Genomic DNA, 26,800 nt, shown 5'->3' on the forward strand with positions numbered 1-26,800 from the left:
TTGGATTAGCTTCGTAATCCTGTTTTGCTGGTATCCATTGGCAATTAACACGTTTGAGAGATTCTGTAACTCAGTTGTCAAGTGGTCTTTGTCAGCCAGGCGTTTGGTTCTGGAGATGAGAGTCTTGGCTACGGAGTTTATTTGAACACTTTGAAACCAATGCTTTAGACAAGTCAGAACACAAACCCAAACTTTGGCTCAGATATGTTGACGACACCTTTGTAATTTGGCCACACGGGAAGGAAAAACTGGATAGCTTCCTCACACATCTCAACAACTTACACCTCAAAATACAATTCACTATGGAAATAGAAGCCAACAACCAACTTCCCTTCCTTGACGTCCTAATCTACAAAAAAACCTGATGGCTCCCTAGGACACACTATCTACCGGAAAAAAACACACACCAACCGCTACTTACATGCACAATCACACCACCACCCTGCACAAATAAACTCCGTAGCCAAGACTCTCATCTCCAGAACCAAACGCCTGGCTGACAAAGACCACTTGACAACTGAGTTACAGAATCTCTCAAACGTGTTAATTGCCAATGGATACCAGCAAAACAGGATTACGAAGCTAATCCAAAAGGAAACACCCCCCAAAAACCAAGACACAGAAGAAAACAATGGCATGGCCCTCCTTCCTTATATCAAGGGCACTACAGATAAAATTAGCAAAATCCTCCATAAACACAATATCAAAACAGCCTTTTGCACCAACCAAAAAATAGCCAATATCCTTAGAAACCCCAAGGATAAAATCCAGTTGGAAAACCAAGGGATCTATGAAATACCCTGCAAAGTCTGCCCAGCCACGTACATTGGACAAACAAACAGACGAATAAATGCACGCATCGCAGAACACAAGAATGCCGTCAAAAAAGAAGAAAAAACTTCCTCTCTTTTCCAACACATGAAAGAAACAGGACACGAAATTAATTTTGCAGATTCCAAATTGCTCTTTAACACGGAACATCACCACAAGAGAATAATCATGGAAGCCATCGAGATAGAGAAACACCCTCACAACATGAACAAGCGTGACGACACATCCCGCTTGCCAGACATCTGGAAATTAGCCCTCCCCACAAAAACTGACACCAGATCCAGAGGCACACAGAACGCCAACACCAATCAACCACACCAGACCCAAACCCAGACCCTCTCCACAGATGAATTACAGACACCATCCAGTAGCCAATCCATGGTGGCACCTCCGGATGCTGCACCCCCCTGCAATCCCTACACAGATCTGGCTGACACAAGCCACAAAACCACAGCTCGCCCCTATACACGAAGCCAAGCCAGAGCACAACTAAGTACAGTACAGCCATCTTCTCAGGAAAACTCTTCACAAAGTTCAAGAGGTCAAGACACAAAGACTTTAACAACTAATCCACACCTAATGACCCACCTAAGTGGTACTCAGGATATCACTCAAGAAATCACTCAAGATATCTCTCAAGTAATTAAGGAACAAAAGAAGAAAAGGCACACTAGCCTGGGAACTTCCTCTCTGCCCAGAACATTGGAGGCTATACACCACACCCCCTCTACAGTATTTATAGGAACTCAAACACTGAGATCCTGCTCTGTTCCAGTAACAAGAAGCCGAAAGCACCAGCCTGAAGATGACGAGTGAGACCTCGTCGAAACGTCGCCTAGACACCCCAACTTTTACACGGGAAGACACCCGAGGACACCAAAACCTGCATTCCTGTACCCGTGAAAATCTACGAAAGCAAATATATATATATATATATATATATATATATATATATATATATGTACTTTGTATTAATGTAACATTTTTATATGTAAATGTATATTTTTGTAATATTTTGTTTAAGTTGTCTGTTGTTGCTTCTGTTGTTTGTATACCACTTAGAAATATTTTTAAATATATATTAAATAATCAGTCTCACATATCCCTGGGAATGTATGTGCAAGTGGACTTTATATAGATTCTGTTTGTACATAATCGGAAAACTGCTTACAAGAAAATCCTTGTACAAACTCTTTATGTTCCTAATAAATGAGAGCAACCCAAAAAGTTGAATCAAATAACTATGAATGCTGAATCTTTTAATGCTAGTACAGTAAGTGCAGACACTGTGGTTTTGCTCATCTATTTACTTTACACACGCTAACATTCTACCTGACAGACTAGTATTATTAAAGTACAGAAGAAAATGAAAGGTCATTTGATCTGGCCTTTCCGGGATAAAAATAAATAAATAAATCCTGCTTAGACGATATACTGAAAAACAGCTTATCAAAGGTGTAAAAATAGGCCAAACACTTAAAGCACTAGGCACCAGAATTTAATAATCAGTATAGACTTTCTGAAAGATCCACTTATGAAACACCTACAAGTGATACATCTTACCTCATTTATGAGCTCAGGGAAAGTTCACAGCTGTTGAAGATTCTATTAGAATGTTGCTCACAATTTTTATACATATAGGCAATTTAGAGAAAGAAAGAAAGAAAGAAAGAAAGAAAGAAAGAAAGAAAGAAAGAAAGAAAGAAAGAAAATTCCTATAGATGCAGAATTAACTTATGCCCCCTTCGTTCCTGCAGTACTCATCTGTAGGGGAACCATGTGTAGGGAGTCCCCATACCACAGGGTTTCCACATTTCCATGACCTTCCACAGACCTCTAGAGGCACAGACTTTGCCAATTCAGTCACCCTTGACTAATGTGTGGGTGTCAGGGGGACAGGGCTTAGGGAAGTTGTGAAGCTTTTGATATGTGCCAGTTGAAACTAAATTCCCCCATTCTGGCAATGCTATTTTTAGGATAAATTATGTGTGAGAATACAAAAATCACAAGCAGGGGATGCAGCAAAATGTTGTATTGGGGAATGACTTCTGTTCAGGGTTCCAACCAGCTTTGCTATTCAGTTTCAGAGTTCAGAGCTTTAATGTCATCATAGCCTACTTTTTCTCCCCTCCTCCTCTTATTTAACATCTGAAGAAGAGTTCTGGAGAACTCAGAAGCTTGCACATGATTTTTGTGTGCCAATTCATTTAGGTTTATTAATCACACTATGCCATGTGCGATACCAAGAATAAGAAGTGAAGTATCTTTTGGTTGCTGAAGTCAAGAAAGCTGATGCTCATGTACCTTGTGCAAATATATTGCAGGAAACTTCATGGCAAGAATTTTAAGATTATAAAATCCTTTTAAAAGTCAATGACAAATATGACAAGCTTGCTACTTCTGTGCTGTGCTAGCTTAGAGAATCTTGATGGGGCGAAAAAAAATACTGTGGTATTTTAAATTGAAAGTATCTCTTATTCTGTCACTCCAGCCTGTGTGAACTGCTCTATTTATTGAACACAGTGAATGAAATTGGACCTTAGTTCTTCAGAGCTCACCTAATAAATTCCACTTAGGTTCAGTACAGAACTGCCCGCTGGATAGCAATATTTGATGGTTGTTTTTTTTAGTCAGGTAAAAAGTAATTTAAAAAAATGTATTATTTCTAATCCTTTACATCAAAGCTTTTTGGAAATAAACCCTTGTTATTCATGCTTTGGTCCCAAAGTCTATTTGGGGCTGCTATCAAGAAAGCCAGGTATGGGTCAGTCCCTGAAACCTGAGCTTTTTAAAGAAAGAATTACACTTGGTACAAAATAAAGTGGAATGGGCCTGAGAAAGCATATGACTCCAATTCTGAAACTATTATATTGGCTTCCAAAATGTTTGTGGGCTTAATTCAAAGTGCTGACTAGCCCTCAGTGGCTTCAGCCCAGTGTCCTTAGGGGACTCTGAATCTATCTGCTCCTTAAGATTGCTGTTTCTTGTTGATTGACATTGAACATTGTTCTGGGTGTTTTATTGTAGCTACCACAAGATGCTTTAGCATTTATTCTCCCTGGCGCATGAGAGATTCCTGCAGTGAGCCTCAGTCCCGTTGAAGCTCTGCCTGCAATAAGGCTTCTTCCAAAATAAGTTTGTCATTTTATATGATACTAAAAATAAGATACAAATGGTACATGCTATCAAGATATGTGGAAGACTTTTGCTCATCCAGTTAGGTGCTACCCACTTTCCTTGGCAGTAAGAAGCCCAGTGGGTGGGGGTAGAACAGGTTTTTATTTCCTTTAGATGAAATAGTGAGCCCTGGAAATATATAGTGTCCATGTCCTTGATATCTATTTAGAAACAGACAATCTGAGCCCACTGAAAGCAAGTAAACTTCTACAACAGACATCATAGCCACCATAGGAGCCAACTCCTAGGGGCCGTGGGGCCTTCGGCCCCCACAATAAAATATTTGAGGGGACTGGGTCCCTGCAAAATTGATGGGCATTTCCATTCAAATGGTGTGTGTGCACCATGACATGTGATCGATTATGCAGGGTGGGGCTTATCTGGGCTCCCACAATATTGCATTCAAATGGGCACCCCCTGAGAGCCACTAACCCTGTTTCACATTCCTAAAGTGCAACTGCACTGAGAATCCCAGTTTCAGCCAACTCCAGATAAGAACTCTTAGTTTTCTATAAATTCATGTGTTCAGATTCAATGCACTATTTGCTTCTATTCACTAATGGAAGGGTGTCACCTTTCAAAAGTAGAGGAGAGAGTTCTCCAGTTACCAATAAATATTGCTGTTCTTTCCTTTTCTTTTTAAATCCCTATGTTGCTTTATGATTGGCCTGTTTACAATAATCAAGACAGCAAAGTTCGTAACAATGTTTGTCATATGTGGCACTCAGTGTGTGGATATGGTCATTATATAGTTTAGTCACTAGGTGGCAGTGGACTTACTTGGATGGAGTCAGGAGTTTGTTACTGTACTGTCTTTAACTGAGATAATAAAGATCTTGTCCAGCCCTCCAACTGGTGTGCCCTCTAAGCTTTCCAGAACATCTAGTAAGTTTTCGAGTGTATCTTATTATTCTTGCACATCAGGAATTTCAAAATCTACATGAACTTTACAACCTGGAATCTTTATGAGAGCTGTTTCTCTCCCCGCCCCATATGCTCCAGTGGCTGGTGGTACATTTTTTTTAATGTCAAAATTTACACAACAACAACAACAACAAAACATCTAAGACACTTCCTCTGAAATAAGTTATATGTGCTTTGCTGCAAGTGGCCTCATTTTGCAAAGTCATGGTAATATGTAATGAAAGGAAAGTGCAGAAGACTACAAAACAACCTAATCAAGTGCAATAATGAATATTTCAACAGGCCGACATTTCAAAGTTTTAATTAAAATTACTAGTGCTATTGATATTGTAATGTCTTTGGGTAACACATAGGCGAGTCATCACAGGCTTCCCAAATGGACTTCATTACACATGCAATTAATTATAGATATTGCTGCTGAAACTACCCTGGGATCTCTGAGATTTAAAGCAAGTGCTCAAGCATTTAAGTGTAGAAGGTAGCTCTGCTAGAACCAGCAGCAGATTAACTGCTGTTATACTTAACCCAGATACCGTATCTCTGGGCTTGGTGTCAGAATCTTTTCCACCAGCTCCAGGCTTTACCTATCTACTTCAGCAACACAGTTTCTACTCCTGCACTGCAGCCTCAAATGAAAACACATTTTGAAAACTAAAGCCAAAGTTGCAATGGTTTTAAATATACATCCCATCTAGCAATCAACACTCTCTCTCTCTCTCTCTCTCTCTCCCTCTCCCTCTCTCTCTCTAAGCAGCTCTGTGAGCTGGAAGGCAAAGGAAAGTTTTAATCAAAATGCATTGCTGTACCCTCACTTTGACAATGCCTCCTTCCACTGCTCCCAGCCCACTCTGATGATCCTTCAGGACACACGGTGCTGTTCTGACAAATATTTCCTGACTAAGATGATTATTTCTACAGTGCCAGACGTACGTGCAGAAGAGAAACAATGGCTTCTCTTAGAAAAAGTGAAGTGTACTTTGGAATTTGCCACTTTCAAATAGCAGCCGTGTCAAAGAGCAAGCACCAAACCTCAATGCAGATTTTAAAAGCAAGAGTTGATATGGCCCAAAAGGAAATGAAATCATTATTTGGAGACTATCTTTTAATGCATTTCTCCCCTTGCTCCCACAGCTCACCATTAAAGGAAGTTAAAGCTATTGTCAAAGCCTCCTTGCTTATGTACATTGGTGAGCTGCAGCCACTCTGGGATCAAACTTATTTTAGAAAAGATGAGGAGCAAGGCTGCAACTTTCAAATAACCTTTCCTCCTTTTTTCCCCAGGTGAGGTTACATTTCCTACATTCTGACAGCATCCTTCATCCAGCCTCTTTGTACACTTCTTTTTGCTCAGTCTTGCTGCCATATTAATTATATTAAGTGATTATATGATATTATATAAGGCAGTCGCTTTCCTCACAAAAGTGACCCAAAGCAATTTAACACAGTAGAAATAAAGAGCCTAAAACATAAAAATATATATGTACAAATAAGACCAATTTTACAGATCTCACCACACTAAAAGAGGCTACAAATATGTGAAACCTTTTTAAACAGGCAAGTATTTGCCTGGCACTATTTGGATGGAAAGAGGCCTGTTGAAATTCTCTACCTGACCTCATTGCAGAAGAATCCAGAAGGCAGCCAAAGTTATTGATTCCTCATTCCCCTTATTCATCTTGCTCCACCTCAACATCAAATCTCCTGGACCAGCAGACCATGCCTATCTGACTGCTCCCCTTTTTCCTGCCCATTTCAAGCTGGTCTCGCATACATCAGACATTCCCAGCTGTCGAATATACCCCACAGAGAGAAAACAACTTCTTCATTCACATTCACATTGCTTCTTCACTAACTGAGCATGAACTATCGCTCTTAATTAAACTGAAGCACCACTGGTGTATTTGTTTGTTTAGTCAAAATACTTACATATTAATTTTCTGCCTGACAACAGGCCCTTAAGGTGGCAGATGATAAGCAAAAATGTGCTTGTGTACACATCAGGTGTGTGTTTTTCAAAGAAAATGCTGATGGGAGCAGGGATGGGATGCCCATTTTCCAAGCCTTAGATACTACTGCTGTTGCGGGTGTTCCAACTGATGCTCTTTGAAGGCTTCATAGGGAGAACAGCACACACCCATATACACACCTGGTGTGCACTACCTGGCAACCTTTTGGAAGCAGAACATCTCATCAAGTCAACTCAATAGGCTGCAGCTCCTGGATCTTCACTGTGCCATAAAGAAGGTTATTGGGGTGATGATGGAAAATGTCTGCTCCCCAAGCCTTAGATGTTGCTGCTGCTGCTAGGTGTTATGTACTGAAGTTCTCACCCTGGGCCAGCAGGGGGATACTGTAGATAGTTATGCAAATAAGGGATCGAAAGGGACGTTCAGTGATTGGATAGTTTTAGAAAATTGTTACAGTTACATTGTACTGGAGCTCTATATAAGCAGGCTGACTGAACCCTTCAGTTCAGTTCTGTCCTGGCCTGTGAATAAACAAGAGCTGTTTGAAGAATCGCTGTGTCGTCTGATATGTTCACCCACAACTTAACACTAGGAACATAGGAAGCTGCCTTATACACATCAGACCATTATTGTTTGCACTGAATGACTATCCAGAGTCTCAACAGGAATATTTGTACGCAGAGCATTTGCTGTCACCCTTCCCAGTTTGGCTGCTCCAACCACTGCTCTTCCAAAGATTCTACAGTTAGCCAAGAGTATACTAGATGTTTAACAACAAAAATCAAAATTTAAAAAGTAGTATGACCATAAGTCACTAGGTCTGCCTGTTGATAAAACCACAGTAATAGCCCTTTCCACTTACAAAAGTATTTTTTTTTTTTTATATAAATATTTATTAAGGTTTTTTTTAAAATATAAATGCGCACATAAAACAATCTTACTTTTATAACAACAAATTCTTCACTTCTTTGGACTCCCTCACGTCCCCCTCTCCCATTTACATCATTAAAAAAAAATTTTTCCAAACAAATTATCAACTTGTTTACAATCTCATGTCCACACATTCCAATATGATTTAACACTTTTTCCAATAAAATTTTTATATTTTCTTTAGTCTCACTTATCATCAAATTTAAATCTAGTTTAGTGGTGGCCAGTTTTTTATAATCTAGCATCCTTCTTAACATTCAAACAAATTACAATGTTTTTGTAGATACATCTTGAATTTCTCCCAGTCTTCCTCCATCTTTTCTTCTCCCAGATCTCGGATTCTGCCAGTCATCTCGGCCAGTTGCATATAGTCCATCAGCTGCATCTGCCACTCTTCCAGTGTGGGTAAATCTTGAGTTTTCCAATTTTTTGCGATGAGAATCCTTGCTGCCGTTGTTGCATACATGAAAAATGTTCGATCCTTCTTTAACACCTTCTGGCCGACAATACCCAGAAGGAAGGCCTCTGGTTTCTTAGTGAAGGTATACTTAAATACCTTTTTCAGCTCATTGTATATCATTTCCCAGAAGGCCTTCACCTTAGGGCATGTCCACCAGAGGTGGAAGAATGTTCCTTCATTTTCTTTACATTTCCAACATTTATTGTCAGACGAATGGTATATTTTGGCAAGTTTAACTGGGGTCATGTACCATCTATATATCATTTTCATAACATTTTCCTTCAGAGCATTACATGCAGTGAAGTTCAACCCAGTAGTCCACAACCTTTCCCAGTCCTCAAACATAATGTTATGCCCAATATCCTGTGCCCATTTTATCATAGCCGATTTAACCATTTCGTCTTGTGTGTTCCATTTTAGCAGCAAGTTATACATTCTCCACTTACAAAAGTATTGTTGCTTGCTCACTCTCCTCTTTATTTTTCCTTCTCTCACATTTTTATCGTACTGTGGAACTCAAGAGAGTGTACATCTGGTTTCCACAGAGTCACCTATTGAGACACTGACCACATCTCAACTTGCTTAGCTTCAACAAGGTGGTGGCCTTGTATTGCCTTCAGACCATAAATGCTTAACTACTATTACAGCTCATACGTGCCTTTCAAGCTTAAGACAGTTTATCAGAAGTGGTGCAGACCTTTTTAAAGATTATATGCCCTGTTATTCCAAAACAACTTGGCTATAATTCACTCCTGAATGACTTTTAGCATCAGTAAAGGAAAAGGTAAAGAGGACAGTAAAGACATTAGGAAAGCTAAATCTGCAAGCCCTCCAATTTAATGCTGAAATGAACTTGCTTATTCAGTAAAGATGAAAAAGCTGCATGTTTTTCAGCGTTGAGGAAATAGCTTTCAAGAAATTTATATGAAATAGCTCAGAATGAATGTTGTCAACTCCTCCTTTAAAGTTCCTTTGACAGATAGCAATACATAGGTAGCCAAGTCATTGCTCAATTACATTAACTTCCATAAACTCAGGGGAGCTGTTGAGCAGAGAATTTAGAAGGAGTTCATTACTTACCAGGCACGCTTTAAGGGATATTGTTTATGCTGTACAAGCATTTGAGGTTTAGCTAGACAGATGAGTGGAACAGAACGCGGATGAAACCTAGAAAAGAAAATCAAGTGATACTCTTACAGAGTGCTTACCATCATCTTCTTTTTTAAAAAAAAATAACCAGTGGGATATAATAATAACCACCTTAGAATATTTTCACTAAAATGAGATTGTGCCACACATCTTTAATCCCAATTAAGGCATTTTTAACAACTATAGTGTTGCAGAGGAGCCATGGGGATTCACTTGAACAAAAGGCTCCATTATTAAAAGGTCAATCTACCCATTATCAGAAACATAGGAAATGGCACTTTCAAAACACTTGAAATGTTTCCATTCCCATTCGTAAATTATTTTCTTAAACTACAAAAATCCCATCACAATTACAGTTACCCTATCTAGTCACAGAAGTCACACAAATTAGTCTGGCCATTCCTTTGAAATATTCTTCTCCACTTGCTTTACCACAGAACTTTTACGATCTTCCAAAAAATGTTAATGGACAGTAGATGAGTGAACTGTTTCCAATCCAAACAGACTTTGGGGTTTGCAAAGGCATTCTGTTGCAATATACCATATGTACTCTTAAACAAAATGAGATGAACTTGCATGTCTTACCCTTATGCATTTAGCAAAAAAATAATTATAGGTTGGGCTATTCTTTTTTGTCCGCCTGGAGTCATCACACACAACCCCCCAAAATCAAGCTCTGCTTGAAAGTATCCAAAACATTGGAAGAGTTTCAGCAGATAAAGACCTAGTTTTCACTGAGGAAGCAAGCCTGTGGCTGGGCTGTAGCACTTCAGCCTCACAGTATTAATTTCTCCTGCATTCATTAAAAAAAAAAAAAAAAACGCTGTAGAAAACTAGGTGTCAAGATGAAGGATTCCAACCTCACTTTCTTCATGGCATGCTAGGGGGTTTTTTGGGGGGGGGAGTGAGAGCTACAGCCCACACTCGGGTTTACCACCTCAGTGAAAAGTAGACCCAAATCAATCTATTTTATTGGCAAACGTCCCCACTGCCAGAAAGCTTACATATGCCAAATTGTGTGGTTGTGTCACAAACATGCTTGGATGTGCCAAACATTTTACTTCTGCCAATATCCGTTCCTGCAACCTGCTGCTGTTGCTTGAGCTAAAAATTCTGGAGAGTTTCAGAAAGATGGATTTCCTAAACAAGAGACTTTCTCACAAACATAGAGCCCTGACTCAACTCATTTCTGCCAGGACTGGCTGACAGTCTAATCCCATTACTTTCAAGGGAGCTGAATTTGTGACAGTCACTCAATAATAATAAAAAATAGAATCAGGGAGCAGAAAACAAGTAATAAAAAGCAGGAGTTGTTTTTTTACAGTGTGTGTGTGGAGTGTGCTTAAAGTGTAAGTGAATTTACATTGTGTGTAGTAAACGAATAACCTGAACAAGATGAAGGACTGGGTATAATCGAAATGAGAGGGTAATGGACTGAGCTAGTCACTATTATATACTGACTAATTTAACACTTGTGAGAAAGCATGTATTGATCAGTATCTAGATTTATGTTATGCTAGTCATGGTGGCGCTGTGTGAAACAGCACCTCCATGCTCTAACCCAGAGAGTGGCTTGCTTTATAGGGGGCTGCCACCATCTGTATCAAAAAGCCATTCTGCATGTGGAGAACTCAGCGTTGTTGATAACCTTTACAGTAGCACTCTGCCTCCAAGAAGCAGTTGCAGTTCTGTTTTACTTTGCCAAGCATGTATAAAAGGATAATAGAATAAATGCTGATGTGAAGTATGGGGAATTTTCCTCATGGACCTCATAGACCCACAAAAAGTCTATTTTTCTCTAGACCAGGGGTCAGCAACCTAAGGCCCATGGGCCGGAAGCAGCCCACGGAGGTTGTTTGACTGGCCCACTAGCTGCCCCCAAACTGTGCCGCCTGCTCACGTGCTGCACTAAACCGGCAAGCGTGGCATGGGGACTCGCTTATGCGGTGCTGGAAATCACGTCTCCACACGCTCAGACACCCAAAATTGTATCAGCACAGGTGCCGAAAATCGCAGGTGCGCATGCGATCTGGCCCATAGAGGGATCTCCGCAGGACTGATCCGACCCAGGCAAGATAAACCTTGCCGACCCCTGCTCTAGACTTCACAGGAATACATCCCAGACGAGGATTTGCGTTCTTGGCTGTATTCCACAGTTTCTTAACTCAGTCACTGAAGCTTAATACATGGTTTTAATTATACACATAACATGCAGGTAGATGGAAGCACTATTTGTTTGAAATATTGCTAGAGATTTACGACCAAAGATGTGGCTGATTAGTTCAAATCCATCTGAATTTTTGAGCCTTGCACTTCCAAATCCTTATTGGTCTGTCAGACCAAATGTTTTACCAATCTTGACTGTTGCCTTACTTGTATGTTCTTTCTCTTCCTGATAATGGCACAGTTTCTCCTATGTGTAGGCCCCAGAACATTTCTCTTATAACCAATCACTAACTGTTATTTCATTTCTCTCAGAAAAATGTGCACTAGTTTCCTATATTCTGGTGTTCGCGTAGGAACTTTCATACAAGTCCTATTCATCAGCATTACTTACTTGTAAGACATCTATGCAGTGCTTTTTTTCTTTTTTAAAAAAGTCTTTAGGGGTACTCGCATTTTCCTACTCATATTGAAATACTGCCCCTCAATGAGGCCAAACCTGGATTCACAAAATGTTTAGGGGTATGCGTACCCCTGCATTCCCCCAGAAAAAAGCACTGCATCTATGTACAGAGCAAGGAGTGAGACCATGCCCCTATACATGAGCAAATGTTCACATTTTGGGCTAAAACAAAGCATTGTATCTTCCTTTATGTACTCTTTCATAATACTGCTTTTAACACTATTAAACGACAAAGCATAGATTCTATATACATATACATGCATACACGTGCTGTAATATATTTTGAGATTGCTGAATGAGCTGCCAGCAGTGACTTAATAAAAGTACTCTAGTAATAAATTAGATTGCCCAGAGATTGTCAAGTCTGTGTGCATGTTATACATACAAGCCTCTTTTGTGCATCCTATGAGTACCATCACTTCTACCTGAATACAAAATCAGTGTTTCAGCTTCACATTTTTGCTTTGGTAGGATCTGAATCAGCTTCAATGTCATCTCTTCTTTGCTTTAGAACTGTTATTGTTTTGCAATAAACAGAGCTTAAAAGGCACTTTCCCTGCAAAGGCAAGGATATTGTACCTTGTAATTTGTGACCTTGCATGCATACCCAGTTTTCCTAGTTTTTAAGTTTCCGAAGACCAAACGCCTCTCACATAATTGTGTTTCAAGGACTTCATTCTGCCAGAGTTGTCAATAACCGAATCTGTCACTGTCAGGCATGCTAATTCCTATACAAGTCCAGCTATTGTTCTTTCCCGCTGCCTCTGGGGACGCTGACTTGCTCATAGACAGCACATGCAGAGGTTCAACATGCAGAGTCATCCCCTACTGGCACATTACTTAGCATCCCCTGCTGATTTTGCCATCCAACAGAGAGAATGATTTGATCCTGGCAAATAAATTTGTCAGGGGTGGACCAGTTCAAATATTATTCCGTTTGGAAGAAAAACATCTGTGTAATGATGCAGCTATCTGGGCCACCGATACTGAGAAAGCTGATCTAGTAGAGAGAGAGAAAAAGAGAGGGAGGGAGGGAGGGAGGGAGGGAGGGAGGGAGGGAGGGAGGGAGAAAGGACACTGGCACAAGCTTTTAAAATGGCACACTTATCTAAGCTGTTCTATGACCTGACTGCAGCATGGCATTAGGAATGCTATGCTAGTCCCAAGTCTTATAATACATATGGAGATTTTCATGTTAACAGTTGCAGCAATTACAGAATTTCAGCTCTGGGATATCTTTTGCAGCACTTCATGTGAATCCTGTTCAGGTCACTCACGGATTATTAACAGAATTAAGGTCCTGGATATTTGTGAAAACCTACACAGAATAATTTCCAATCCAAGCAGATCCCAGGGGAAAGAGTCGCGACACCAGGTTTGAGGACTAAAAATGGTTGACAAATTCATTAACTTAAAAAAAGATTACTCACTAGTGCAGACAAAGAAGCCCCTCTAGAGTAGATTAAACTTTCTGAATTTCTGGTAGATCCAGAATATATATATATTGCTGTTATGCATATTGTACATTGCCTTGATTTTTTTACGAGTTGGCAGCATATTTATTTTTTATAAAAATAAATCAAATTATCGGGTGCTTTTAAAGTGTTTTTAAGGCTCTAATTTACTTATTTTGTTCCAGAATTGGATGCAGACTGCAGGCATGGCCACCCCTTTTGAGAGGATGAAACCTGGCAAATTTTAGAGAGGTAGACATATGGGGTGGAAGACAGAAATCACATTCCTTTCCCTAGTTATTTGAAAAGGTGAAATGTGCTTCTAGGCAAGAAACCTGCCAAAAAGTTCAGACAAATAGAACCAGGGCCTATAGTGACAAGTGATTTTACCATTGTTATAAAAACCTTGAAAAGTCACCAGTGGGGTTTTTTTTTATTATTTCCCTTTTTTAAAGTACACTCCACAAAGAGAGATCGTGTGTAATACTTCTTAATTGTTAGGAAAAATGATTGTGAAAGAAACTGTTCACCTCAATAGTCTGATGCCTCTTATAGCCAAAACTCAGAGAATGGCAATCCCCATGAAGAACTCTATTCAACATCTCTCCCTGAGATCACTGTCATTGGAGTGCCCTATGAAAAGGCCATATCACTAAAAACTAAACCTGCCCATCGAAATGAAAGATCCCACCCTCCTCTCTGCCCATTCGTCTCTAAGGCTCTGGGAGTTTCCCCAGTCAACTTGGTTTCATTTCTTGGAAAAGGGGGGGGGGCTATGCATTTAATTCTTTGGAAAACTGAGGCTAGGGCAACTTGGAAGCTTGTAGAGTCCCTGATCTGCCAACAGATGACGTGTTAATGGGACAATCTCACTCAGGAACATGAGATTTTAGGCATACAACTCTAAGCAATCCAGATATACAATACCATTCTAGCTTATTATGAGGATAACATCTACTTTTAAAAAAATATGTTCGGTTCCCCACTCAGTGTCCTAATCACCATATTACTTTGAATTATGGTTTTTAAAATTATTTTTAAAAATTATTTTATTTAATGGGTGGAAACAATTAAGTGATGCATATTATCTCCTATGGTGATGCAAGATTTTCAAAGCTGAAGATCTTGTAGTGCAACCAGACCACACATTTTGGTCACTTCTGTTGCCTTTATCTGAACATTTTTCATTTGTTTCTCAAACTATGGCTACTACTTTATGGTTTTTTTAAAAACTGAAAAGTTACAGGTAGGAAAATATGCCCTTTGAGTGATCCACTCAAAGTGTAATAAGCGAAATAACTCTGTTCTAAAGGAAGCCATGCAGTCTATTGAAGAGAGCTCTCCAGCCACCTTCCCTTATTTTACACATTTCTTTGGACTGTACATGTGCCAAGCGGCTGTTAGTGGTGGTGTTAGAAAGGGCCAAGAGAGCATGAAAACAAGGCAGCTAAATTGCTGCAGCTCACAATTCAGTTCTACAACTTTCCAAAAGGATGAAGTCTCTTAGGAGTTTGTCTGAAATTGGGATCTATATTTGTACATGGTGTGAGACCAATCTTTTAGGAAAGTGCGTACAGGCAGAAGCATTATCCTATTTCCGAGATATTGGGAGATGTCATAAAATGTGAAAACCCTGACTGAGACCAGCATTTAAGAGCACATTGCAAAGGCAGCCTTCATTTAAAGGCACACAATTTTACACTCTGGACTTATTCATGGATATTTTCATGTCTAGAACATTTTTAACAAGACCATCTATTTTTATTTTTACTTTAGGAACAGCCCTGAATTTTAGTTATGCATTTAAACATTTCTCACTTTGTATTTCATGACTGAATCCTAGAGATTAAGGGAGAGGGGAACCTTATCAACAATGCTGTGCTGCAGAATCCAGCAAGAAAAGCTTTGTGCTCATCACACTGAGAAATGGAAAGGGTCAGGAGTCTGGGATTTAGAAAAGGGGAAGGGACAGGGGAGCCCAGAGGGAACAAACCTGAAAGCAAGCAATGTGTTGGCAGAGGGGAGCCTGAAGGAAGCGTAGATGGTGATAACAGGGCAGCATGACCCTGCCGAACCTGCCCCCAACATAACCAGACACCTTTGGTTGCTCAAAGGAAAGTCACTTTTCACATGTTCAAGGGCACTTGATTTTCATTGGTTGGCATATATAAACAGCAGTTCCACATGGGCTCCTTACCATCAGCTGGTACCAGAGCTGGCCTAGGAAAGGGAACATTGGAGCTAGAAGCTAGCAGACCTCCAAGTGTCCCTATTTTCCAGGAATAGCCATCCCCAACCTTGTGCCCTCAATGCCCATCAGCCCCAGTCTGTGTGGCCAATCAGGTGACTGGGGTTGTAATCCAAAACATCTAGAGCAGCAGTTCCCAAATGGTGATCTGTGGACTCCAGGGGATCTGTGGTACCATTCACTCAACGAAAACAACCATAGGGATATCATTTTTTTCAAAAGCAGGAATTCCATGGCTTGGCTTTTGGAAAACAGGGGGCCTGCAATACTTAGCTAATTGGGAACCACTGATCTAGAGGGTGGAAGGCTGGTGGAAAGCCTGAAAGAGAAATTCTGGCTAATACAGTTTCTACTTTCACTTCAGCATTGTGATCTGGCAACACCCAGGGACCAGTGAAGGATGAAAAGCAATATTAACTTGAACAAAACAGCCAATTCTTGAGTCGAGAAATCTGATGCCTTTATTTAATCAAGCATCATTGGGAAGAACAGCACGGCATCTAAGAAGAAAACTTAGATGTCTTAGACTCCAGTGCTGAACATATCAATAAGAATTACTTCAAAGTAAATATCATGCATATACTTTAATAAGGAAGGCCAGGTAGATATAAAAGAGGAAGTGCCTTTTCTCTTCTCATTAAGAATAAAGGGAAACATCATAAATAATCACCATCACTATTCTGTTTGAGGGGAATTCCTTCTGAAAGTTATATATTTCATTAAGGTAAAGGTAAAGGGACCCCTGACCATTAGGTCCAGTCCTGACCGACTCTGGGGCTGCCGGCGCTCATCTTGCTTTATTGGCCAAGGGAGCCGGCGTACAGCTTCCGGATCATGTGGCCAGCATGACTAAGCCGCTTCTGGCGAACCAGAGCAGCGCACGGAAACACCGTTTACCTTCCCGCCGGAGCACTACCTATTTATCTACTTGCCCTTTGATGTGCTTTCAAACTGCTAGGTGGGCAGGAGCAGGAGCAGGGACCGAGGAACGGGAGCTCACCCCGTCGCAGGGATTCAAACCGCCGACCTTCTGATCAGCAAGTCCTAGGCTTTGTAGTTTAACCCACAGCACCACCCGCGTCCCCATATATTTCATTACCTTTTCATAAATGCCTTAGGAAGCAAGCCACCCACATATGGAATATCACTGAGTTTACTAGATTTGTCGGATACAAATACTATGAACAGCTAATACAAAAATAAAAATGATAAAGCAATATTGGTAAGGAATCCTTGATGCTAAGGTTTAATGTGCCACTAAATAAAGGTTTGGTATTGGGCATGCTGCTCACCACACAGCAAGAGATGATGGACCATTATCACTGCAGGAACTCTATGCTGATATTACAGGCAAATGTACAAAATATATAGGACTGACATATTGGGTCAGGTAACACCAAGGCACAATTTCAGCACAGTTTGCTGCGTGCAAACATGTATCTGGTGCAGGGCTCTAAAGTTAGTAGGTGAGAGGCTCATTTCCTTCTTCCATCCTGTCCTTTCCTGTTCTTTTTTATTATATCATTTACATTTATTAGAATTATTTGCTCTTTGACTTCAAAAGCTAAGTTTCTATGAGTTTTATTTCATAGGTCTATTGCTAAGGTCAAACTAAGGTAATCTAAAGAGCTTGATTTCTCTGCTTTATCCCTGGTACTCTATAGAAATGAGACGTCACTCTTGCACAATGGACTATTGACTAAATGGTGTGTGAGGAAAGAGTGCCACTTACTGGTTCATCAATAATGTCACTTTGTTTCAACAGGAAGAAGTCTAAATCAACGGGGACCATCCCTTCTGCCTTTTACTGAATAACTACTAATTACAGCAACTGTCCCCCAAATGCTGATTTCAAGTACTTCCTAAAGTTGCCAATATCTAAACATTTGCCTTTGTCACGCAAAAGGATCCATGCAACCTTTAATGAGCCAATGACTGGGTAAGCACACCATCCCTTAAGCACAACTCCATTCTTGTCAGAGGGGACAGCAGGTGAGAAGAGCTTATCAGATTGCCTTCTAAGGGTAATGAGCCATGTTCAGAATACATGTTTTATGTATGTAGAGGTAGGACAGCTGAACAGATTGTGTTGGGTTGGATAATGCTAACTGTATTTCATTGATCTACCATTTTGTTTAATTGTTATAGCTGTCCTGAGATCCTTTCTAAGGATTCTCTCATTGCGAGAGGTGAGGTTACAGGGAACCAGGCAGAGGGCCTTTTCAGTCGTTGCACCTGCCCTGTGGAATGCAGATGTCAAACAGATAAAAAGCTATGTGGTTTTTAAAAGAAACCTGAAGGCAGCCTTCTTCAGGGAAGTTTTGAATGTGTGGTGTTTTATTGTGCTTTTAACTCTTTTTGTTGGGAGCTGTGCAGAGTAGATGGGTGGCATGAAAAAAAATTTTTTTTATTGTTGTTAAATAAATAGTGTTTAGCAGTACACACAGGGTTGGCCTCAGACATTTTGGCACCTGAGGTGAACCAGAAAATGGTGTGCGACACATACACACACATGGGAAGAAGGGGTGAGTGAAGATCTACATGTGGCATATTCCTTGGAGGCTGGATCTACAGTGGTACCTTGGGTTACAGACGCTTCAGGTTATAGACTCTGCTAACCTAGAAATAGTACCTTGGGTTAAGAACTTTGCTTCAGGATGAGAACAGAAATTGTGCTCCGGTGGTGCAGCAGCAGCAGGAGACCCCATTAGCTAAAGTGGTACCTCAGGTTAAGAACAGTTTCAGGTTAAGAACGGACCTCCGGAACGAATTAAGTACTTAACCCGAGGTACCACTGTACTGCTCCTGTGGAGTCTGCTGCCTGAGGCAGTTGCCTCACCTTGCCTCATGGATATGCTGGTCCTGAATACACATTTCTAATATTTTGCATGATGCAAGTGGACACACTACACTGTACTTGAGTTATGTTTTACTGGTGCAGAGATTGGTGGATTATATTCTTAGACTGTACACTCAGGGCACAATTCACCTAAACAGCCCCGCCAACACAAGCCCTTCACAAGGATTTAGCTTACATCGTGGGGGGTGAGAAGGACGCCCAGAACAGTAAAAAAAGTAAAGAACAGTACATGGGAGAGGAGGGGGTGGTGTTCCCTCTGGCAAACTGAAATGTTTGCACAGATGAAACGACAGGAAAAGCCTGATTTTGAACTCCACACTCAGTAGTAAACTCATAGCATCATAGAGTTGGAAGTGACCCCAAGGCTCATCTAGTTCAATCCACTGCAATGCAAAAATCATAGTTAATATTTGCATGAATTTCACTATATGAGCTACAATTCGGGAAAACTGTTGATTTTTTCAGTCAATGTCTGGAAAAATCCATACAATGGCAGTTGTACTAAAGAGCTAACTAGAATCCAGCTAGGACTCCTTCATTGTGCCCAATGATCCACAAGAGGCTTGGCTGCTGGATGTGATTTGGGGGAAACTGACAAATGATGAACCCATTGCCTAGAGTGCACACAAGCAGTGAAATGCAACATTCCCAAGCAGAACATTCTGTCAGCCCTGGGGATGGTGGCAGAATTTGCTGCAAGCAGACAGAGCATCAGACTGGCTTGCAGTCTGCTTGTCCGCTCTCTTGGCAAAGCGGTCTTGCTCGCAGCAACGTTCTGTAGACATCCTTGATACCATTTTGGTTTTGTAAAAGATTTTTTTCAAGTATGACAACATTAATTCTGATATGATTTAGTCAGCTACCATCACCATCAGTGTTTGAGCTTAGCTGTCTGCTAACTGGGTACTGCTGAAATGTCTATTCACTTTAATTTCTGTCCCATTGATTTAGCCATTAACCACCATTAACATTCATTGTTCTATTGTTAACCTTTCTCTTGCTTTTTGCCCACTGTGTGACTTAAGTCAAATGCACGAAGAAAGCACAGTCATTGTCTTTATGTCTTAATGTGAATTTAGTATATTTACCATTAATGAATAGGGGAAAGTTAAGTTGCATAGGGATATATAATAAATAATTAGAATTCCACCTAACCCTCATAGTGTAAAACATCTGAGGTCGCATAAAAATATGTAAGGTTTGGTTTCATTTATAACTAAAGATGTTTCATAAGTTCAAAACCAGAAGGAAGCAGTATTATTCAAATATAACTGTTGTTGTAAGGATTAATTGTGTGAGATGCTTTGAAAACTCTAAAGTGATCTTTAATGCTAAATATTATCATATAATATTGGAAGAAACAGGGCTTTTTAAAAAATAATAATCACCTAAATTCCAGATATATAGAAGATAGAAAACTTACTCTATCTTTAAAATAAAATAAAAATAAATCATTGATTCAGATATGCTGCAATTACGGGTTGTTTACTTTCTATCATACTACAGTTTGAAAATGTGAGGGGGAAGTTAACAAGAGGGATTTTCATTAAGGAACTGAGTCAAGTGTTTTAATTGTTAGCAAATATTTGTCATATCAAAGGATACTGGTGAAAATCAATATGGAAGAAATTATTAAGGAGTCAGAGTGCGCTTTTGAAAATGCTGGAGGACATAATTGCATACTGATGTCCCTTATGTAGGCTCAGCAAATATTTGTAACATCACGAAAGCATGAAACATTGTATTCTTTATTGGACAGAAAACACAATTTATTGAGCCACTGTATCCACTACGGGTGAAGCTTACCCAAAACATTCAAATATTTATCTTTCTGTATACCTATACTCCCGTGACTAACAGAAAGCAGTTGTTTGAAATATATTAATCCTTTTTCTCCTTCTAGCTTTTAAATTGTGCCTAATAATCAGCAGCAGAGTAGCTTCCAGAGGAGAGGCAAAACTTATGCATCGTAATAGTGACCTCCAGTGGTAGTAGCCAGGAAATGACAGATATCATCCTGGAAAATTGTCAGAGTCAGAAACATCAGTTGTCTGTCTAAATATTTCTTGTTTCAATAGAGCACTTTTTTAAAAAAAAAAAAACAGTGAATTTTTCAATGTGTTGAACCTCATTATATTGACAATGGTAGCTAAGTTTTAGCCTGTTTAACATTATCAGTTTCAATTAAAAAAGAAAAACTCCATTTGGGATTCCTAGTACAATTTTACTAATCAATAAGCATTTAACAGTGTTCTACCTGGAATGTCAGTGAGTGCAATCCTACTAATGAACAAACATGCTACAGTGCAGTCTACTCAGAAATAAATTGAGTTCAGTAGGGTTTACTGTGGGTGGAGGATTTCAGCCATATATATAATATGCTGTATTATTTAGTTCTATGAAGTATTTATATATCCCATATAGGCATTATTTCCTCAGTTAAATCTGATGGGAATGTGCTTGCACAGCTCTGGAGCATTATGACAACGTGATTTATCAGCTCTAATGTACAGAACTTTCAAGGCGTGGGGAATCTGATGTAATGGCCAAGGTGAGGGTGGTTCTGTTTTTCTCGGGGGGCGGGCTGATTCCTACTTCAAGCATTGAATTAGCTTGAGTTCCATGCAGTCAGTGCCTTTTGGGATTCTGAACAAAGGACTTTGAGAAAGTGTAGCTGTCAGGAAGGTGATGGGTGGAAGGTGAAAAACCTTGTGTGAGAGGAACTCCCAGGGTGGGAGAAGAAAGGAAAGCTCCCAAGCGAGAGCTGAGAGGCCCTATCCACTTTTATTTGAGACAAGGGTTCAGATCTGTCTCTGTTAAAAGACTTTGTATTTTCTTCTTATTTCTCTTTTTTCTTTCCTTTTTTCTTTTTTCTTTTTGCTTTCTTTTTGTTTTTATTTAAACTGTTTTTTATTGTATCGTATGCTAAATAGTTTCAATAAAAAAAAATTTAAGGGAAAGTATAGATATTTGAGCCTTGCGTCACAATTAAACCTAAAACCAATCAGCCTGAAGCAAAATCAGCTGCCTTCTCTGCACACAGGTACTGTCATGTGGTGAAAGCCCAAGGCCCAGACTTGCAATCCTCCACACACTGAGGGCTCTATGTCGGCAGTGAGGAGCCTGCCATTGAAGAGTTCAGGGATCTAAATCATGCAGGGAGCCAACACGAGTAGAACTGGCATACCCACAGAGCAACACAGCTCCCCAACATGTAGAGGGCTTTGGGATCAGTAATGGTGACCGGGGGAAGAGGAGGGCTCTTCATTCCATCACACAATGGTTATTCCATGAGAGGAGGAGGGCATCCTTTCTTTAGCTCCATTTTTCTGTTTAATTCCAGAAAAATGAACATTTCTTAACATCCATATAACACTTTGGGGTGCTTCAGAAACAATACTTCCACTATTGGCACCACATCTCTAGATAGGAAGTTCCATAACCTGGCTGCCATGACTAAGAGGGCCCCCCATCTTGCATCACCATGCTATGCGTAATACCTGTTGGCAGGGACCACAAAAGCAAAGACTTGCCTGCTGATCTCAAAGCTTGAGTCAGCAGTTCTTGGGAGACTGATGCCATTAAGCACTTGGATACATTGCCATTCACTATGCCGATACCTGGAACTAAAAAGTAAAAAAAGTAAAGGACCCCTGGAGGGTTAAGTCCAGCCAAAAGCAAATATGGGGTTGCGGTGCTCATTTTGCTTTCAGCTGAGGGAGCCAGTGTTTGTCCACAGACAGCTTTCCGGGTCATGTGGCCAGCAAGACTAAACCGCTTCTGGTACAATAGAATACTGTGATGGAAGCCAGAGTGCACAGAAACGTCATTTACCTTCCCACCACAGCGGTACCTATTTATCTACTTGAACTGACGTGCTTTTGAACTGCTAGGTTGGCAGGAGCTGAGACAGAGCAATGGGATCTTACTCCATCGCGGGGATTCAAACCACCAACCTTCCGATCGGCAAGCCCAAGAGGTTCGGTTGTTGCTCATAGGTAACCAGAGCACTTATTTAAAGATTGGTGTTATCTTGTTACCCAATTTAACTTGGCAGTGGCAGGTAAGCTTTTTTTCAAATTGATTGTTCTTTTCCTGCATATGGCTAAGGTTACAATACTGAACACAATCCACTAGCAATGTCTATGCGATCCCTGTACATTTACTGGGAATCGCACTGAAGTTGGTGTACCCACTATCTAGACTTAATGTAGAAGAGGGGTAGTTGATCTGTGGCCCCCTGGATGTTGCTGGACTACACATTGCTTCTATTTCCCTTGATGTGGCTACAAAATTGGTCCTTGAAGTCAATGAGAAGGGAAATGTAGCGATTGTGCCCCCCTCCCCTCCCATCCCAGCTGCAGTGAGTCAGCAGTGCTGTGAATTGACCCCACACGTCTGCACAAGATTGGATTGCTCTGCCCCATATAAGCTGGCCTGAATATTCAGTTCATAGACAGAGCTAGGAAGAAGGAAGTGGCTGATTTCTGTGGCCATTCCCAGACACTGGAGCTCTGTGCTTAAGCAGATTCTTTTTGGCTGCTTCTTGTTGGTGTTTTGCCAAAGCATTAAGACTTTCCTAGTTAGGAAAGCTTTTGACCTTTAGAGACTGCATTTTACTGCTTGCTTTGTCATAACTGATTTGTGACCCTTCTGGGTTTTATGATGTTTTGAAACTGCTTCTGTTTTGAAACTGCTGCCTTGCTATTGTTGCTTTTATTGTAATCATTTATTACTTGTTAGCTGCCTTGAACTTAGAGATGGATGGGATCAGCTGATTTCTGTTCCATCTCCATTCTGTATGCTTTCAGTAATGAACCTGCTGATTTTAAATAAATAAATAAATTGCACACATTCCCTTCTAAAATACACATTTTATATACATTTCCCCTGTAAAATATGCATTTTGCATGTGTCGGGTGGCGCTGTGGGTTAAACCACAGAGCCTAGGACTTGCCGATCAGAAGGTCGGCGTTTCAAATCCCTGTGACGGGGTGAGCTCCCGTTGCTCGGTCCCTGCTCCTGCCAACCTAGCGGTTCGAAAACACGTCAAAGGGCAAGTAGATAAATAGGTACCGCTCTGGTGGGAAGGTAAACAGCATTTCCATGTGCTGCTCTGGTTCACCAGAAGTGGCTTAGTCATGCTGGCAACATGACCCGGAAGCTGTATGCTGGCTCCCTCAGCCAATAAAGCGAGATGAGCGCCGCAACCCCAGAGTTGGTCACGACTGGACCTAACGGTCAGGGGTCCCTTTACCTTTACAAAATTCAGAGAGACGCGCAGTCTACACTTTTTGTCAATGTATAAGTCTCAGTACTGCCAATTAGGTCAGTTCACTTTAAAACAGACAACACAATTCTTCTCCATCCCTACTTGAACTCCACAAGAAAAAGGGGATGCTTTAAGTAAATAAAACAGACTGAGAGTTTTACGCTAAAGCAAGCCTGTGTTTAAAGGCAGGGGAAGTACTGGAAAGAGAACTAAATCATTAGGCCAAATGATGACAATTGAAAGCTTAGGTTAGGGCAACACCATGACAGGTCACCTGGTGGCAGGTAACCTATGACCTTCAGGTGCTAGTAGACTACATCTCCTATCACCCTTCACCATAGCCATGCTAGCTGGGGCTGGAGTCAAACAACATCTAGAGCGTCACAGGTTAGCCACCCTTGCTGTATACTATCCCTTAAGACTGGAGGTATACTGTCTCAGTGCAAAATATTTCATTCTTCTGAACTGTGAGGAGTTTACATTGAGCAAAGTGTCCCTCTTCTTGTCTCTACTAGCTGAGCTAGATTGTACCAGCTGGATCTGCGGATGAGCAAGAAGCCCAGTGGTGGCATCCCTGGCAGCAGAGAGCCCCCAAACAGGGCATTCTGATGGGAGAGGTCTGTGCTGGCCAAAGATCCCCTGGATCCCAAGCCAGTCTCCCAGCCATCTGTAACTGACATTGGGACCAGTCCAGATCTGGTTGCTGCACCAGTCTGGATCTGGCACAGGGATGGGGCCTGATTGTCCCCCTCTATCCCACACCACCACCACCACCTCCCAGCCGCCTTCCAAAGTTTCCGCCATGAATAGGAGGGCTGTGAGTGCAACTGTTGTTCTCCTGCTTCACAAAGCCCTGGCAGCCATGATGCAAAGTTTGGATTTTGCACTTGGTTGTTTTTTTAAAAGCTTTACATCCTGCTTTTCAGTTGTGTCCCCAGAGTGGCTTGTGGTGTTTATAAGATGTAGTTGGTTGCATTGAAACCCAAACACTTAAAACAAAATGAAAAAAACCAGGCAAGTGAGAGGAAGAGCTCATTTCCAGCATTCACTCCATCTACCTGTCTCCATCTTCTGTGTTCTCCCCAGTGTAGTTCTCTCCAGATTATTCCTTGCTTCCCTACAAGTCATTAGGCAGGCTGAATCAAAAGGGAGTAGAAACCAGTGTTTTTGCATAGGAGGCATTCGCATTTCAAAAAATTATCTTCAGATGCAAGCATTATGTATACAGGTGTTGGCACACACTTCTCACCAAACCTTTTTGAAATGGACTATTTAGAGATGATACTTATTGTGAGTAACTGCTCGGTAGTGGTGCCCTCCCTGTGGAACGCCCTCCCACCAGATGTCAAAGAGAACAACAACTACCAGACTTTTAGAAGACATCTGAAGGCAGCCCTGTTCAGGGAAGCTTTTAATGTTTGGTGTATTAGAGTATTTTAATATTTTTTGGAAGCCGCCCAGAGTGGCTGGGGAAGCCCAGCGAGATGGGCGGGGTACAAATAATAAATTATTATTATTATTATTATTACATAAGTCCACGCAAATGCAATTGCGTAGATGAACAGGAAAAGCTTCTCAAATTCTTTGCAGTGCTTAGCGTTAAACATAATAGGCATAATTTTATGAAATGGCTAACAAATATTGTTGGGGAAGTGTTGCTATAACAAGCATAAACTCTGTAACTGGTGTCATGCTGACTACTTATTAAAAGGCATTTGGGTGTGTATATTTTGTTCACACACACATACACATTCCACTGCATCTATTATAAGAAAAGAACTCTGGTTGAGACATACATTCATCTCTTTGTTTCATTAATTCAGTAACCACATATTTAAAATGTGTATCTTGAATGGGGTTGCCTTCTGTGTAAGACTTCAGTTCTTTCCCCCCACTACTGCCATTGATTTTTTTAAATGTATCAGACCATAAGATATGGCATGCTGTTAGAACAATGAGTCCTATACTAAAACACAGCAATAACCTGTGCCAGACCAAAACAGTCCTATCTCAGAAATGCCTCATCTGGGTCTCACAATGATCCCATCCTGAGCCCTGGCTTGATCCTCAATACCAGGGGCACCACTGAGGGAGAGCAGGGGTCAGGCCCCCCAATATTTACAAGAAGGGGGCTGAACCCCAAAAAATTCCGCAGCAAACCTCAAAAGCATATGCCAGGATGAAGATGCTTGGCCCTGCTGTATCCTTTTGAGGATCACCAAGGACACAGCAGAGTGAAGTGTCTTCGCCCTGGTATATCGCTTTGATGATCCCATGAGTGCCTCCACTGAAGGAGTGCTAACAATCTCTGCCGAGAACGCAAGGGGTGAAGCATATTTGCCCTGTGTATCCCTTTCACAAAATAAGGCAGCTGGCAGTGGGTGGGGGATGGTGGGCCAAGTCGGCCTGGCTAAGCTGGGGGGGTGGGAATGACATGTGTGACATCATGCATGCACAATAGCTGCTCCCCAAATGTTGGGCACAACACAGTGTGCCTGCTCAAAACCCTCCAGGCCTCAGAACCAAGGGCAGGAGCAGGCCAGACAGAAACTCCAAAGTGACAAGGGGAGCATCTGCTTGGCCAACAGAGAGCTCTATCAGAAGGGGCCAACTTGGAAGGAAGGGTCTACCCAGGAGGAGAGAAAAGACCCAGCTGCAACTCAATAATGCTCTATCTCAGGCATCCCCAAACTCAGCCCTCTAGCTGTTTTGGGACTACAACTCCCACCATCCCTAGCTAACAGGACCAGTGGTCAGGGATGATGGGAGCTGTAGTCCCAAAACAGCTAGAGGGCCGAGTTCGGGAATGCCTGCTCTATCTTGTTTGCTTCTGCTCTATCAGGGTTTCCCAAACTTTGGTCTGCAGCTGTTTTTGGACTACAGTTCCCATCATCCCTGACCA

The 26,800-nt window shown here is 41.1% G+C and overlaps 1 long non-coding RNA gene across 2 annotated transcripts in view; it reads right to left on the reverse strand.

The window, feature by feature from the left end:
* The window catches only part of LOC309340257, a 557,080-nt gene that overhangs the window by 381,064 nt on the left and 149,216 nt on the right, over positions 1–26,800 (reverse strand). For both annotated transcript variants that reach the window (XR_014155893.1, XR_014155894.1), the window contains exon 3: positions 9,370–9,456. This is a non-coding gene — a long non-coding RNA (uncharacterized lncRNA). The remainder of the gene's footprint in view (positions 1–9,369; positions 9,457–26,800) is intronic.

The sequence above is a fragment of the Podarcis erhardii genome (genome assembly GCF_964252035.2).
Source record: "Podarcis erhardii genome assembly, chromosome: 4".
Classification (NCBI taxonomy): Eukaryota; Metazoa; Chordata; class Lepidosauria; order Squamata; family Lacertidae; genus Podarcis; species Podarcis erhardii.